The sequence below is a fragment of the Rattus norvegicus genome, chromosome 1 (assembly GCF_021556685.1).
Source record: "Rattus norvegicus strain SHRSP/BbbUtx chromosome 1, alternate assembly SHRSP_T2T, whole genome shotgun sequence".
NCBI lineage: Eukaryota > Metazoa > Chordata > Mammalia > Rodentia > Muridae > Rattus > Rattus norvegicus.
The window spans coordinates 61376383-61392035 of record NC_141534.1 but is presented as its reverse complement, the minus strand read 5'-3'; the positions used below and the strand labels follow the sequence as shown (position 1 = coordinate 61392035).

The 15653-nt window shown below is 46.7% G+C and overlaps 1 pseudogene; it reads right to left on the bottom strand.

The window, feature by feature from the left end:
- Positions 1-553: 553 nt before the first annotated feature.
- On the bottom strand, positions 554-15448 carry LOC134484870 (sperm motility kinase Y-like; annotated as a pseudogene).
- Positions 15449-15653: the final 205 nt, after the last annotated feature.

The window sequence follows — 15653 nt, the reverse complement described above, 5'->3', positions numbered from 1 at the left end:
TATATATATATATATATATCTCACTAGGTCTTAGGAATGAAAAAATCAGTATGCAAAAAACTATGCATGATTCTGACCGTCAACAATAACCAGCAAACTAGGTTGTTGATACTTATTCAATGACAAATCTTGTTAATTAGTTTTGAGGCTTAATGGAATGGGATGTTACATTTGAAAACATAAGACTCTGTTCTGAGGCACTTGTGATTGATGACCACATGTGCTAGGACCAGTAACCCATGGAGGAGTCCATGAGCCCATGAACCTCTAGTCCTCACCCTGTGGGAGCTATTGGCCTAAGGGGAGCTGGAGTCCATCTGAAGGGATGGGTCAACAAGACAACTCTGTAGAGTGGGGAACTCATATTGGGTCCCTGTTGGGAAGAGGAGAAATCAAGAAGAGGGAGAAGGCTTGGTGTTGGAGAAACTTCATAAAGAACTTAGAGAAGATACAAGGTAAGAATTGTGGGGAAAATGGAAACCAGAGACAGAGGAAGGACCAGCATAGAGCAAACTGAAAAGGACAAAGCACAAAGGTACCTGGGCTATGCCTGCTGCTTGTTCTCTGGACTCTCCCTGTGGCTCATTTCTTGGGGGAGATTCTGTTCTGCCCCAGGCGAGGTTTCTTTCTCCTTGGCAAGCAGCAACACAGCTTTATCAGGGCATTTGCTATATTCCTGGTCCACCCCTTAAAACCTCTGTGCCGGACCCTGCTTTGGATGGGCTTATCCTCTAATGGGGCTCTGTGGTAGAGTGGGTTGTCTTCTTTGATTTCCTTATTGCTACTCTTCTCACTGAAGATGCTTGTTGTTTGAATGCATGGGACACTCACGGCACATTTGTGATAGTGGTCCTGTGTAGGTGTCATCGGTAGTGGCCTGAGACGACCAGCCACAGTGGATCTTTTGCCTCCTTTTGGATGAGCATTCTGGCCATAGTGAGATACGTGACCGTGGGAGGATGACACCCGCAAGGTGCCAAGGACTGGCAGGCATCCACTCCTCTTTTGTTCTAATCTAAATGCAGCAGCAGGATCAAGGCTAGGGAATGGGGCTGCAACGGGACTCACTTGCTGTGCCTGGGCTGTGCAGCCATCCCCCTGGAGAGCCTGCTGTTGTAGAAAGCAATAAGTTGCCATTTCCTCATTATATTTTCTTTTCATTAGAGAGTATTTTATTACAGAGGCTTGAAATCCCTCGCATTTCATTGCGGCCAAAATTTCAGGGTCTGTCCTGAGGGCAAGCAGTTCTTCATAACGACCTGTGAACCCCTTCCCGTATTCTTTGAACCAGGCGTGTTTAATCACCTCACTGGCTGTTGGTCTATACATTGGATTTACTGTTAGTAATTGACTAAGGAGGTTCTCCAGTTCTTCTGAAACCCCACAGGGGGCAGGATACACCCCTGCAACAACTTGTTTTTGTAATTCTTGGATGATCACTGAATCAAATGGGAGCTTTCCCACTACCATATAGTACAAGACCACTCCTATTGTCCACATGTCATTCTTCATCCCGTCATACAGAAGTCCAAGGAAGAGTTCCGGGGAACCAAAAGAGTACGCACCACAGTGCTGGTTTAGCATTTGTCCAGGTTGTGTTTCGGTGCTAAGCCCAAAGTCGATGACTTTGACCTTTTTGTTTTTAAAAATCATTATATTGTCCAGTTTCAGGTCTCGGTGAACAATCCCCTTTCCATGGCAGTAGCTCACTGCTGACAATATCTGTTCAAATATTTGCCGGGCCTCATCCGCCTTTATGTGCCCTGACTCTCTGATGTACTGGTAGAGTTGTTGGCCTTCCACCAGCTCCATTATGAGGTATATTCTAGTTTTGTTTTCAATGACTTGTAAGAGAGAAACAATGTTGGGGTGGTTGATCTTTCTCATTATGTTTGCTTCTGTCATGGCTGGCCGGAACCACTGCTTGTTCTTTCGGAGAACTTTGACTGCCACTCAGGTTCCTGTGAGCCGGCGGTGGGCCAGGAGGACCTTGGCATGGCTTCCTTTTCCAATAGTCTTCAGTACTTTATATTGGGAATGAAAGGTTCCCTCCTCAGAGATACTGGGATCGGGGATAGGAGGTGGTAATTCCTCCTCAGTCTCTGTAGGCATTTTATCAGTACTAATGCTACCTAAAAATAACAAAAATGGAATCAAATAATGAAAAAGATGGAGCAATATAGGAGCTAAAATTATACTTGTGGTACCTACAAGACACAAACAAAAGAAAAAGAAAAAAAGAAAAAAAACAAAGACAAAGTAAAAACTAGACTAGAAAAATAGAGCAAAATTATGAAAAAGTTAAGGGGAAAATATGAAAAATCATAAGTAAAAGCCACCCAAATAACCAACCCCAAAAGAGAAAGCCAAGAGCACACACATACTAAATGCAATGATGAAAATAAAAATCGTCATACTACAATAGGATTTGGGCGGCCAAAGCTGATCAATACTGTGAATGGATGTAGTTTGAAGAAAAAGGTCAGATGAAAGAAACGAGAGGAGAAAGAATTAGTATAAGACAAAAGAAAGAAATATAAAAAAACCAACACTTAAGGGGAAACTCCATTGAATTTCAGGACCTAGTGATCCACAAAAATCCACAACTCTCCAGAGCAAAATAGTGAAAATTAAAATTAAACAAACACAAGGAATAAGGCCGTTAAATATCAGTGAACAAAAACCTTAAACAAAGGCCGAAGAGTCAAAGTGTCACAAAGGGCAAATTTGTATCAAGTCTAAGCCAATGATTGCTTGTACTCAATAAATAGAGAAATAGGAATAATGTAAAAGGATGAAACCGCAGGATATTGAAAATGGAGATAGAGTGACTCATCTGAGTGCAGAAACGTAAATAAACAAAGCAATAATATACCATGTGAGAACATAAAAACCACCACCAAAATGAATCCAGCAATCCATAATAAATAAATAAACAAACAAACAAACAAACAAAAAAACCACAATAAGGAAAAAAGCCAGTGGTCTTGCGAATATATGGCCTAATTCTATCTCTTAAACACATAGAAAAAAGAATCAATCCATAAATAAGCAGCCAGCCGTCTACGTAGGCCTTTAATCTGATATTATGGGGTTGGCATGTCAAATTGCTGGGAGCCACTGGTCAGCCAACACAGGTACTTGGGCAGCTGTAGGCCAGAGAGGGAGCCTGTCTTGAAAATGAGGTTGAGGACCTACCTCAGGAACAGGAGCCCGGGCTGACTTCTGGCCTCTACACTCTCTTGCATTGAGGTGCAGGTAAAACGGGATGGGTACGTGCACACACACACACACACACACACACACACACACACACACACAGGCACACACACAGGCACACACAGAAGCACACACAGGCACACACAGAAATACACAAAAGTGTACTTACACTCACACAGACAAACTCTTACACCCAGATTCACACAAAACACAATCACATAGGAACAGGCACACACATACTTACACACAAGCAAACCTGGAAAAACGCACATCACAGACACACACACACACACACACACACACAGGGACACACACACACAAGAAGAGGTACACACATACAAACACATACACACAAACCTGTAAACTCACACACTCCTACATATACTGACAAACACACAGGCAAAAGTGTACACACACTCACACACAAGCAAATCTGTCAACACACACTCTCTTACACACACTGATACATACACATATGCACAGTACAGTAAAATCCGATACAACCACACACAGCTCACTAGATACAACCAAGTCGCAGAGGGCTCCACTCCACACCTCCTCTCAAAGCACTCAAAGAGGTCCAGGCCTGGCAACAGCTTAACGTCTGTTGGCTGGACCTCCTCACAGTCGCTCCTCATGAGGTCACAATAGGACCTGTCATGACATGGTTGGGAAGGGCTTCAAGGCTCTGGCTTCTGTGGGCTATGGAGAGATTTTAGGCTTTTAGAAATCAAAGCCTGTAAGATGTTTACTCTCCTTAGTTCTCTGTTTTGAATTTTTGCTGTGCCTCCTGCTTTAAAGTCCTCATGTCTATGCTCGCTGTGTCACTTTTTCTTTGAATTCTGAATTATTAGCCTCAAACTGATGGTACAGTGTTATAAAAATAAAAAACGACAAAGCTGTGTTTCTAAACTGACCCATCAAGAGGACACTGTTCTCATAAGCCCTCAGAAAGGCTCTAGGTTATCATCAAACACCTGAGACAAAGCTGCAGGGATAGGCAGAGCACTTGCCTCCCAAGGGTGAGGACTTGAGTTTCAATCCCCCAAACCCCCATCAATGTTGGATGCATCAGCAAAGCCCATAAGCTCAGCATCTGTGGAGTGGGGAGGGGTTGGGGCTTGAAGACAGGTGGTCTGACATGCAGGCGTGAGGACCTGTCCAGAGGATGGCCCCTGACAGTACATGGGGTAGTGGTATGCATGGACACCTAGGCACATAAGGGGGTATGCATAAACATGCAGACAATTCTTCTCACACAGAGGTTGGCATGATGTATAGAAAACCAAGTCCATCCTGAGTGTAGGGCTCACTTTAAATATTAAGGTCCAATGATGCAACAGGCGTGTATGAGGACAAGGAGCTCTGTGCAACCTGAGACCAGAAGGAACAGAGTGGCTATGCTGACACCGTTGAAATAAATTCTCAATCACAGTCTGTGACAGCCAGGCCACAGGACCCAGGCAGCTGTGTTATTTGTGAGCAGCCAGTGCAGCCAGAGCTAACTATTGAACACTGACTGGCCCAAGCCCAGAAAGGGTCTCTGTTTTTCAGAGTGCTGGGGGCAGTGCAGTGTGTAGCCCTTTCCTTCTGAAGACTCTTCTGGGGTTTTGAATCCCCTGGAGAGGACCCTCATAACTGCAGACACTAAGCTTGGGAGGAAAGATCCTCATCTGTAGTGTTCATTGAAAGGCCTGATTGCAGAAAAGGAAAGAAACAGCAAAATGTGCCACCTCTGCTCACTCTGGTTCAGCTTCTGCCTTTGCAGCTGAGCTCAGGTGCTCTGGAGTCCTCCCTAGCCTGAGTCAGTGATCTCAAGTTCAAGTCCCTACTTCCTGGTTTGTAGTATCAAACACAGCACAGTTTCAGGCAAGAAAAGCTGTGAACACCATCTAGACATTGCTGTCTACATTTGAGGGGGACTATTGAGCCCCAAAGGGAGCAAGGATTACAAGGTCAGGTATTGCAGGAATGGGCTAGGGTTGGAATCCAAGTTCCAATCTCCCTTTGCTCTGGGCAGAGGGTAGGCCTGGCAATTGGTTCCTGCTGTGTACATGGTGAGAATCAAAGTGTCTTATGGGATCGCTGGCACAGACCTGCCCAAGCATGGCTTAGGGAGCCTCACACCAACTCAATATTTGATGTGTTCCCAGCTTTGTCTACCACCCTCAGCTGTGTGCCATTTTCCCTGCCTCCTGCAAGGGACTCTAAATATCTTCCTATAAAAGGCGATCAAGGAGGAGTTGCACAAGGACAGGTGGGGCTCTGTGGGCAGGTTCACATGGGCTAACACATTAGAGGGCCACAGTCCCAAGAGTGATACTGGGTGGACACTCTCCTCTGATATCCAACAGAGAGATCTTTGACAGAGATCAAGAGAAGACTTCTCTGAATAGCTGTGCAGAGCACCTCAGATCACAGACTCAGGACTGACACACATAGAATGCTGTAGAGGAGCCGATTGTATTCAAGGGCTCATCTGCCTGGGTCCATGTGCCTCTAGAGATGAGCCCAGGACTGGGCTGTAGCTGGTTATGGGCTCAGATAGGAGGGTGGGCGGGACTGGTCCTTGGCTCCTGGGAGTAGAGCAATTTTTCTTTCCCTGCTCCTGCTTTTTTTGCTTTTCTTTCCCTTGGCATAAGGAGGGGCTGGAAGAAGTCTGTCTATGGGGAGTGAGGATGGCTGGGAAACTGCTTGCTCTTCTACATTGTCATGCTGCTGGTGGCTTGGGGTTGTTGGCAGGATAACCTCTGCACCATTCCAGTCTGCTTCTCTCCACTTTATCTATGCATCCCTGTCCCTGGGCTGGGAGACCTCGATACATAAGTCCCACCGGTAGCTTCCAGTCCAGGGATGGAGTCCCTCAGTGAATGGATTCCAGATGGTTCTGTGGAAAGCAGCATCGAACAGGGTAGTTACTGAACATGTATGGACATGGAGGAGGATACTGCACTGCACCTACCCACATTTCATATAAAACCAATCCTCATGCTCAGGTACTAATTGGTTCTATTTACACCTTTCACCATTTTTGCTATTCACTGTACTGTGAAGGGTGAATTTTTATTGTTTCACTTCTGCAAAAAGACAGAGTTTAGCATTGGAGACTCCCTACGGCATGGCTCGAAGGAAGGCCTTAACACCCATGTGTCCTTCTAGGAAAAAGCTCTTTCATAGGATGCCTCCCTGAGTCCCAGGATGTATGGAGGGCTCTGTGCCCTATCCAGGGTTGTCCTCAATATATTAACTGGAGCAGAGGCTTCTCTCTGATAGAACAGTACCACCCTCCTGCAAGATGTCTATGATGGTTTGTATATGCTTAGTTCAGGGAGTGGCAATATTAGGAGGCGTGGTCTTGTTAAAGTATGTGTGTCACTGTGGGCATGGGCTTTAAAACCCTTTTCCTATCCACATGCAAGCCAATATTCCCCAAGCAGCCTTCACATGAACATGTAGACCTCTCACTTACTCTGGCACCATGACTGCCTGGATGCTGCCATGCTCCCAGCTTGATGATACTGGATTGAGTCTCTGAACCTACAATCCTGTGTTCATTAATGTTGTCCTCATAAGAACTGCATTGGTCATGGTGTGTCTCTTCTCAACAGTAAACCCCTAACTGAGACAATGTCGATGTTCCCTGCTTCAGCTTCCTGGCTATAGAAGCTTCACACATGAGCAGCATTCTCTTGGGATATGGGCCTAATAGGCTCTAGGCTGTCTGCTTGATCTGAGAGTGCTAGGACATCCTGCACCTAAGGGCATTGTTACTGTTCCCATGCAATAGTGTGAATAGCATCAGCAGGCTCCTGCTTTGTTACCCCCCTGAACACAATGCTGCCTTATCCAGGAGTGGATCCAACAGCTCTCAGAACCTCCTCAGTAACTATGTGTTTCCCAAGGATTACCTGCACTTGCTTACACACCCCTATCCTGTGTTCTGAAAACTTTTCAAAGTCCATTCACCTGAGACTGGTGAGTTCAGAACAGTAGTCCCAAGTGTCTTGTCCTACCCTGACAGTTCATTCTCATGAGGCATCACCTGCCCTTGACACAGGATTTTCCCAAGAAGCATTGGATGTGCAGGAGAATTGTGTGTGCTGACTCTTGTCAGATCTGCACAAGATGTCATCAAGGCCCCATTTACTCTTCATTTTGGAACTCTTGGTCCTGGCACTGTCTTGTTGGTATTTAGATCCCTGTCAGTCACTAATTGAATTTAACATGGGAACACAGGGCAGTTGTCTACAAAGATATTCCTAGTTTGGACCACATCTTCACTGTGCCAGACACAAAGCACAACAAAACACCAGGCAGGCAGAGAACCCTCAGGGGCTGGAACTGGCATGTTCAAACACTCTGAATTGACCTTGACCTCAGCACAGATTCAGAGAACAGCTTCTATGTAGGAAGATACCCTTCCTCCTCTCAGAGTTTAGGACATCTAGAGTTAGGCTAAGGTACTGGCACACATGTGAGCAGGGGCAGCACTCTGGGCTTGTTCAGTGTCAAAGCCTCCCTGCCACCCCTGTGTCACAGTCACAGCAGCCCATCTCATGAGCATTCTAGGGGTGCTGATATCCTGGATGAATATTCCATGTTCTGCTGCTAGTATCTTTGCTTCCACATGGACAACTGAGAGAAGGGATTGATTAAGTGTAGGTGAGGAAGCCCTGCAAATATCTACTTAGTGTTACCAAAGACAATGGGTTCTGACTGGCAAGATCTTTGAATTAGATTTTGAAAAATGCCACCTCGGGACAGTTAGTAGGTACTCTCAGGAAGGTGCAGCATGGCGGGTACAATGGGACAGGATCCCTGAGGCTGGTGCAGTGGGCCAGGGTCGTTTGGGCAGGTAAAACTGAGTAGGAACCCTGAGCCAGGAACAACAGGGCAGGGACCCTGGTTCAGTTACAACAGAGCAGGGATCCTGGGGGAGATGCAAGGGGGCATGAATCCTGGGGAAGGGATCTTGTAGTAGTGGCCCTGTGGCATGTGCAACTGGCAGGGACCCTGGGGCAGGTGCACTGTGACGTGCCCCCAAGCTGGAATGTTCAGACAGGTGTGTGTTTGCTTCATGCAGCTGCTGTCTGAAGTAGAGAACACTGGCAACTGCCCCAGAGGGGATGTTGGGAAGTCCTTCCAAGAATCCCTCAGCTCCTAACTGAGAAGCTGTACATTCCACATATGGGCCTTTATTGAGATGAGCAGATTCTTAGGGGGCTCCCTTCAATGAACAGCCAAAGAAAGCAGAAATGAAGAACAAGCAATTGCAGCAGCCATGTCCAAGGTGTTTAACTCAGAAAAGTAGGCCTGGAAGAAACTGATTAAGTCAAATCACTTCTCTGTCTATCCATCCATCCATCCATCCATCCATCCATCCATCCATCCATACATCCATCCATCCATCCATCCATTTCTCTGAGGGAAGTCAGCTTTTATTTCTGAGAAGAAGGTCAAAGCAGCGCTCCCTTGTGGTGACAATGAGGATTGCAGGCAGTGAGATAAGTGGGTATTTATTTATTTATTTATTTATTTATTTATTTATTTATTTATTTGTTGCATGATCTGGGATATACTGCCACTTGTGGCCAGTCCCCATCTGCATCGGCTGTACCACAAACCCAGTCTCAGTGTGACACAGAAGAGGCCTGACTGGAAAGTATGTCCTCTCTCTAAGGGACACTGTATGATAACATACTCAGGACTGCAGGTCAGTCAAGGCCTGTGTTTAGGAGACTTGTGGACAGATGAATGCCTGTGAGTCTAGACTTAGACTCTGTGGAGGTCTCAGTTCACCTGACTGTCCTGAAGCTTCCCACTGTGATTTATTTCCCTCCTACGGAGTTTGCCACCTGAGCAACTTCATTTCCTGGTTATCCCCTAATCCTCTTACACTGTGTAGAGTGTTCAATCTCAGGGAGGGCCTGGGAATCTGAGAGACACCACTGAGCCCTCTGGGCCTGGCTGACTCAACCTGAGGCTACTCTGTGTGTCTTCATTTTGCTCACCCTCCAGAGACCTCAAAAGTCAGCAGTGAGCTTGCTGAGAGGTCAGGAACATCCATATTGGCCCAAGAGCAACTGTCCTCTTTTACAGTTTAATCCACAGAGCCTGTAATTCTGATTGGTGCAACAGTCTGGAAGAGTGAAAAATGTCACCTCCCAAAGACGAGTGCTGTGCTAGTGGACACTGAGGAACTTCAGGGATCAAACCCTTCCCCATTCTTCTCCAGCCTCTCTTGTTCTTCCTTGAGATGTTTCCTGCAGATCTAAAAGATACAGTCAATCCATGACATGGGTTTGAACATTTTCTCGACATTTTATTCATTGCCTGATAACTAAGACTAGGTAAAATTTATTTATTTATTTATTCATTCATTCATTTGTTATACATACGTACAGGGTAGCTGTATTGAGAAAGACCAGAGAAGGCATCAGATGTCATTAGAGACATTTGTGAGCCTCCATGTGTTTGCTGGGATTTGAACTCAGGACCTCTGGAAGAGCATTCAGTGCTCTTAGCCACTTACCAATCTTTCCATTTTCCGGGCTAACTTTTTTACTTCCAATAATGTCTTCTTTATTCAGGTTACATCCTGATCCCAGTCACTCTCCCTCTTCCCTTCCCAGTCCCACCTTACAAATCCTTTCTACCATAATGCTCTCCCTTCTCTTTGGACAAGGGGAGAGTCCCTGGGTACCACACCACCCCGGGACATCTAGTCCCAGGTGGCCCGAGCACATTCTGCCCCACAGATTTACAATCAGGCAGTCCGGGTATGGGGAACAGATCCAATGGCAGGCAACACAGACTGAGACAGTCCTGGATCTACTTGTCAGATGACCCACATGGAGACCAACGGCAGATAGCTAACCCGGCTCTGGGGTTGGTTGCACAGGCTCTAGCATACTCCATGGTCCAAGGTATCTGACGGTAGGGGACTTCTTGTAGTGTTTTAACCCAACCAGTTTCCTTGTCACTCTCCCCCCACTCTTCCACAAGACTTCCCGAGCTCCATCTGAGGATTGGTTGTGGCTTTCAGCTGCTGAGTGAAGCCTCTGGAGACAGGTGTGCTACTTTTCTGTCTGCAAGTAAATCAGAAAGAATATCATAAATAGCATCAGAGGTTGTGTCTGTCACATGAGACAGATCTCACTTTGTGTCAGTCATTGACTGGTTGGTCCCTCAATATCTGCTTTACCTTTATCCCTGCACACTTATTGGCAAGACAAATTTCGAGTTGAAGGTTTTGTGAATGTATTGATGTCTCCTTCCTCTTCTAGAAGTCTTTCTTGTTACAGGAGGTGGCCATTTCATTTTCTTGCTCTGGTAAGCCTGCAAGGGAGGCTTTGTCTTGGGTACAGTAGTTAAAAGCAAGACCTGGGAAGAGGAACTGCAGAGTTGTGATCTAGGACTTCCTGCAGCAGCCAGCTCTGGGTCCTTGGAGCCTAGGCAGGCTTTGCAGTCATAGAGCTCCATCCACTGCCCAAGTCCCATCCTGACACCTTCTCCATCTCTATTACAAACCATTGTAATGCTGGCATAGTCGCTCTGTCCTGGGCCCGATAGGCCATCCTACCCTGGAAGAACAGAGAGTTCAAGGACGGCCAAATTTCACTTAAGCAAACTTGTTCTCAGACTGTGTGGTTGCTCTGTCTTAGCACTCATAAAACACTTTCCTCTATGTTGCCTTAGGCTGTATCCTCCAAGCATCCCAACATGCATCAGCTCCATATCCTGACAAACCTACCTTAGGGTCCCTGATAATTCCAGATACTTTAATGTTCTCCAAGGTGGACTGTGGCCTCTGGTGTGGCTCACATTGATCCTAGAAGTTCTTGTGAGCCTCCATGCCATGGCATAGGATGTCTCTGAATCCGCACTGGCCTGAGGAATTCCATCTGGCATAGGATTCTCTCCCTATTGTTGAATTTTGGCTCTTATGTTTTTCAGGAATGGCTCTGCATGTGGTCAACACACACTACCCTGGAAGACCAGAGAGTTCAAGTACGGCCAACTTTCACTTAAGCAAAATTTTTCACAGACTGTGTGGGTCCCATCAGCAGAGAGTAGCCTCCACATTGCAATGATGTGAAAACTTCTGCCTTTCAGCCATGATGGACTTTAGGATCTACCCTGAGGACCCTACACAAGCCACAGGCAGGTGATGTGTAAATTGGGCATGTTATTGGGTCAGGTCTTCAGTGCAGTGCCTTAAGCTGACAGCCTTTTGGGAGGGCATATGCTTCTCTATTAAATGAACTGGTTCCACTGTTGGCCTGGACTCTGCTGTGTCTGCCGCTCATGCTCTCCTCCAAGTCTCTAACTGTCCCTAACTCTCCTTGACTGGCTGGTCAATCAGTCTTCATACCAGTCTAGAGCCATTCTATAAACACAGAGCCCAGACTGTCCTCTGCCGACGTTTAACAGGGCTGCTGGTTTAGTGTCCTGGGTTCCATATGGGGGTGCAAACTCAAGTTTCTTAGGTCCCTATGTGTCTGACAAAAAGCCTTTAGAAAAAGGTAGATGTGAAGAAATCAGGAAATAAACTCCTGCAGTACTTCATGTCAACCACTGGAGGGCTCTACACCTTTCTGGTCCTGGTGTGCCACTCAGCAAACCCTCTCACTGGAAGGCCCTGTGCCTGAAGTAGAGAACCTCTGCTAAACCCAAAGTTACCAAGAAACTGGCTGTATCTTCAGGGCAGCCTGTAGAAGATTCTCCACGACCCTGAGGACCCAATTGGGAAAACTTAGGTAGGCAGGGTGTGGGAGCCACCAGGGCTGTATGGAGACCTTAGCCAGAATTTGATCTCCAGCTGGGCATTCCGATTAACATGACCCACACTCCTATGAAGGTCTCTGGGTGGCTCCTGATATGAGTTGGGGGAGGGGGGAGGACAAGGAAGCTGGGTCAAGACAGAAGCACTGTCCTTACTCACTGCATCTGGGCTTGTTCCTGCCCTAACTGTGAAGCAGGAACCAAACACCCACTCCTCATGGGACTGTCCGTGATGAGGCCAGCTGAGGATCTGAACTGTCAGCAAGAAAGACAGGAGCTGTATGTGCCACAAACCAGAGCACAGTGTCCCGCATAAGCCCATCTTCAAATGATGCCATCTCCTCCCCAGAGTGGCTCCAGTCTGGGTTAGGAGTGGGTCATGTATTCCGAGCTCTCTGCTACTCCTGCAAACTCAGCAATGGTGCCTTCTCATGCTCATCTATACTGAGCCTAGGGAGCAGCCAGAGGTCATACTCATGGGAATTCAGACTCAGTTCAATCTGCTATCCTGTAGACCATGAGTCTGGACTCAACTTTAGTGGTCAAGGCCAGTGGTTTTTCTCCTGGACAAGACTTTGAGAATGTTAGTGACACATTGTATGCCCTTGGCTGGCCTTTACTGTAAAAGCTAGCCCTGAGTGACCATTCCAGCCTGCACCCAGGGATTCAGATCAGGCTCTTCGCTACCTGGTGCTATAGCTCACCTCCAATGTAGTTCCATGTGTCCTGGCTGCTGCAGCTGCTCCGGAAGCTACCAGATGTCTTCCCACAGAATCCTGTAGCCCCTGTGGGCTCATCCACAGACTCTCACACTCTCCCTGCTGGGAGTTAGGCTGGATGCCTGCTGTGTGGGAGCTGCCTTGGCTTGTGGAGCAGAGTCAGAAGCAGTGGACGAGATGTTGTCTGCTGCTCTTAATGTCCTCAGTGCCCAGGGCTTGCCTGTGGTGTGGTTGTGGTCCAGCTCTAGTTAATCACTGATATAAATTCAGCCCATAGAAGCTGCAGACCCCATGGGGCACAGGGAGGACCATGATTGAGGGGGAACCAAGCAATCCAGGACCTTGTGGGGATCAGGGAATATTCCAGGTCCCCTCTCACGCAGGATGCAAGGCTAGGAGCTCTGTGTGCCCTAACACAGGGGAATGGGACCGTGACTCCCATGAAATGCTCCTTCATACCTATTACATCATCAGCTTTGAGAAGGTCTTCCTCATTAAGAACATTCCACACTGCTTGCCTCTGCCATCTGTCTCTCTATTCCAGGGCTGCATGCCCTCAGGAATATTGACATGTCTTCTATGAACATTAATATTCTGTTAAATCATTTTGATATACAGTTCTCAGCATGATATCTGTGTCCAGAAGTAGTCATTCAGCAATTCTCACGGGGACAGGGAAGCAAAATCATCTCCCTGCTCTTCGTCCTCCTCTTTCTCCTCCTCTTCCTTCTCCTCCTCCTCCTCCTCCTCCTCCTCCTCCTCTTCTTTCTCCTCCTCTCTTCCTCTTCCTCCTCCTCCTCCTACCCTCCTCCTTCTCCTCCTCCTGCTGCTGCTGTGGCTAATGCTGCTTCTGCTATTGTTGCTACTCCTATTGCTGCTGTAGTTTCTGCTGGTGTCTTTTCCATTGCCATGTGTCTGAAATCACCTACTGTTTATTATACTGAGGACATGAAAGAATTTCCAGATGACACTGTGAAATAGACAAGACAATTTATTCCAAGCAAAAAAGACAGTGAGGTAGAATTCTTAGCTTACAATTTGGGGCTTTGATTTGCTTTACTATATTATAACTTCTTTTTTCTACTTCTCAGTTGAGGTCTTTGAAAGAAACCATTTAGAAATATTACCTATAAAATTCAATAGATCACTAGGTGTTAGGAACAAAAATAAAACCAGTATGCAAAACAATATGCATGCATGCAGGATTCTGACCATCAACAATAACCCACAAACTAGGTTGTTGATACTTATTCAATGACAAACCTTGTTAATTAATTTTGAGGCTTAATGGAATGGGATGTTACATTTGAAAACATAAGACTCTGTTCTGAGGCACTTGTGATTGATGACCACATGTGAAAAGATCAGTAGCCCATGGAGGAGTCCATGAGCCCATGAACCTCTAGTCCTCACCCTGTGGGAGCTATTGGCCTAAGGGGGAGCTGGAGTCCATCTGAAGGGATGGGTCAACAAGACAACTCTGTAGAGTGGGGAACTCATCAATCCTATTGGGTCCCTGCTGGGAAGAGGAGAAATCAAGAAGAGGGAGAAGGCTTGGTGTTGGGGAAACCTCATAAAGAACTTAGAGAAGATACAAGGTAAGAATTGTGGGGAAAATGGAAACCAGAGACAGAGGAAGGACCAGCATAGAGCAAACTGAAAAGGACAAAGCACAAAGGTACCTGGGCTATGCCTGCTGCTTGTTCTCTGGACTCTCCCTGTGGCTCATTTCTGGGGGGAGATTCTGTTCTGCCCCAGGCGAGGTTTCTTTCTCCTTGGCATGCAGCAACACAGCTTTATCAGGGCATTTGCTATATTCCTGGTCCACCCCTTAAAACCTCTGGGTTGGACCCTGCTGGGGATGGGCTTATCCTCTAAGGGGCTCTGTGGGAGAGTGGGTTGTCTTCTTTGATTTCCTTATTGCTACTCTTCTCACTGAAGATGCTTGTTGTTTGAATGCATGGGACACTCATGGCACATTTGTGATAGTGGTCCTGTGTAGGTGTCATCGGTAGTGGCCTGAGACGACCAGCCACAGTGGATCTTTTGCCTCCTTTTGGATGAGCATTCTGGCCATAGTGAGATACGTGACCGTGGGAGGATGACACCCGCAAGGTGCCAAGGACTGGCAGGCTTTCACTCCTCTTTTGTTCTAATCTAAAAGCAGCATCAGGATCAAGGCTAGGGAATGGGGCTGCAAGGGGACTCACTTGCTGTGCCTGGGCTGTGCAGCCATCCCCCTGGGGAGCCTGCTTTTGTAGAAAGAAATAAGTTGCCATTTCCTCATTATATTTTCTTTGTTTTAAAGAGTGTTTTACTACAGAGGCTTGGAATCCAATGCTTTTCATGGCATCCAAAATGGCTGGGTCTGGTGTGAAGGGAAGCAGTTCTTCATAGGGACCTATCAATCCGTTCCAGTGTTCTTTGAACCAAGGGTGTTTCATCGCCTTTCTTGCTGTTGGTCTATAGTTGGGATTTACTTTCAGTAATTTACTAAGGAGGTCCTCCTGTTCTTTTGAAACCCCACAGGGAGCAGGATATACCCCTGCCACTACTTGTCTTTGCAGTTCTTGGGTGATCACTGAATCAAATGGGAGCTTTCCCACTACCATACAGTACAAGACCACTCCTATAATCCACATATCATTCTTCGGCCCGTCATACCGATGGCCAAGGAGGAGTTCAGGGGAACCAAAAGAGTACGTGCCGCAGTGGTGGTTTAGCATTTTTCCAGGTTGAAATTGGGTGCTAAGCCCAAAGTCGATGACTTTGACCTTTTTGTTTTTAATCAATCATTATATTGTCCAGTTTGAGGTCTCGGTGAACAATCCCCTTTCCATGGCAGTAGCTCACTGCTGACAATATCTGTTCAAGTATTTGCCGGGCCTCATCCTCCTCTATGTGCCCTGACTCTCTGATGTACTGGTAGAG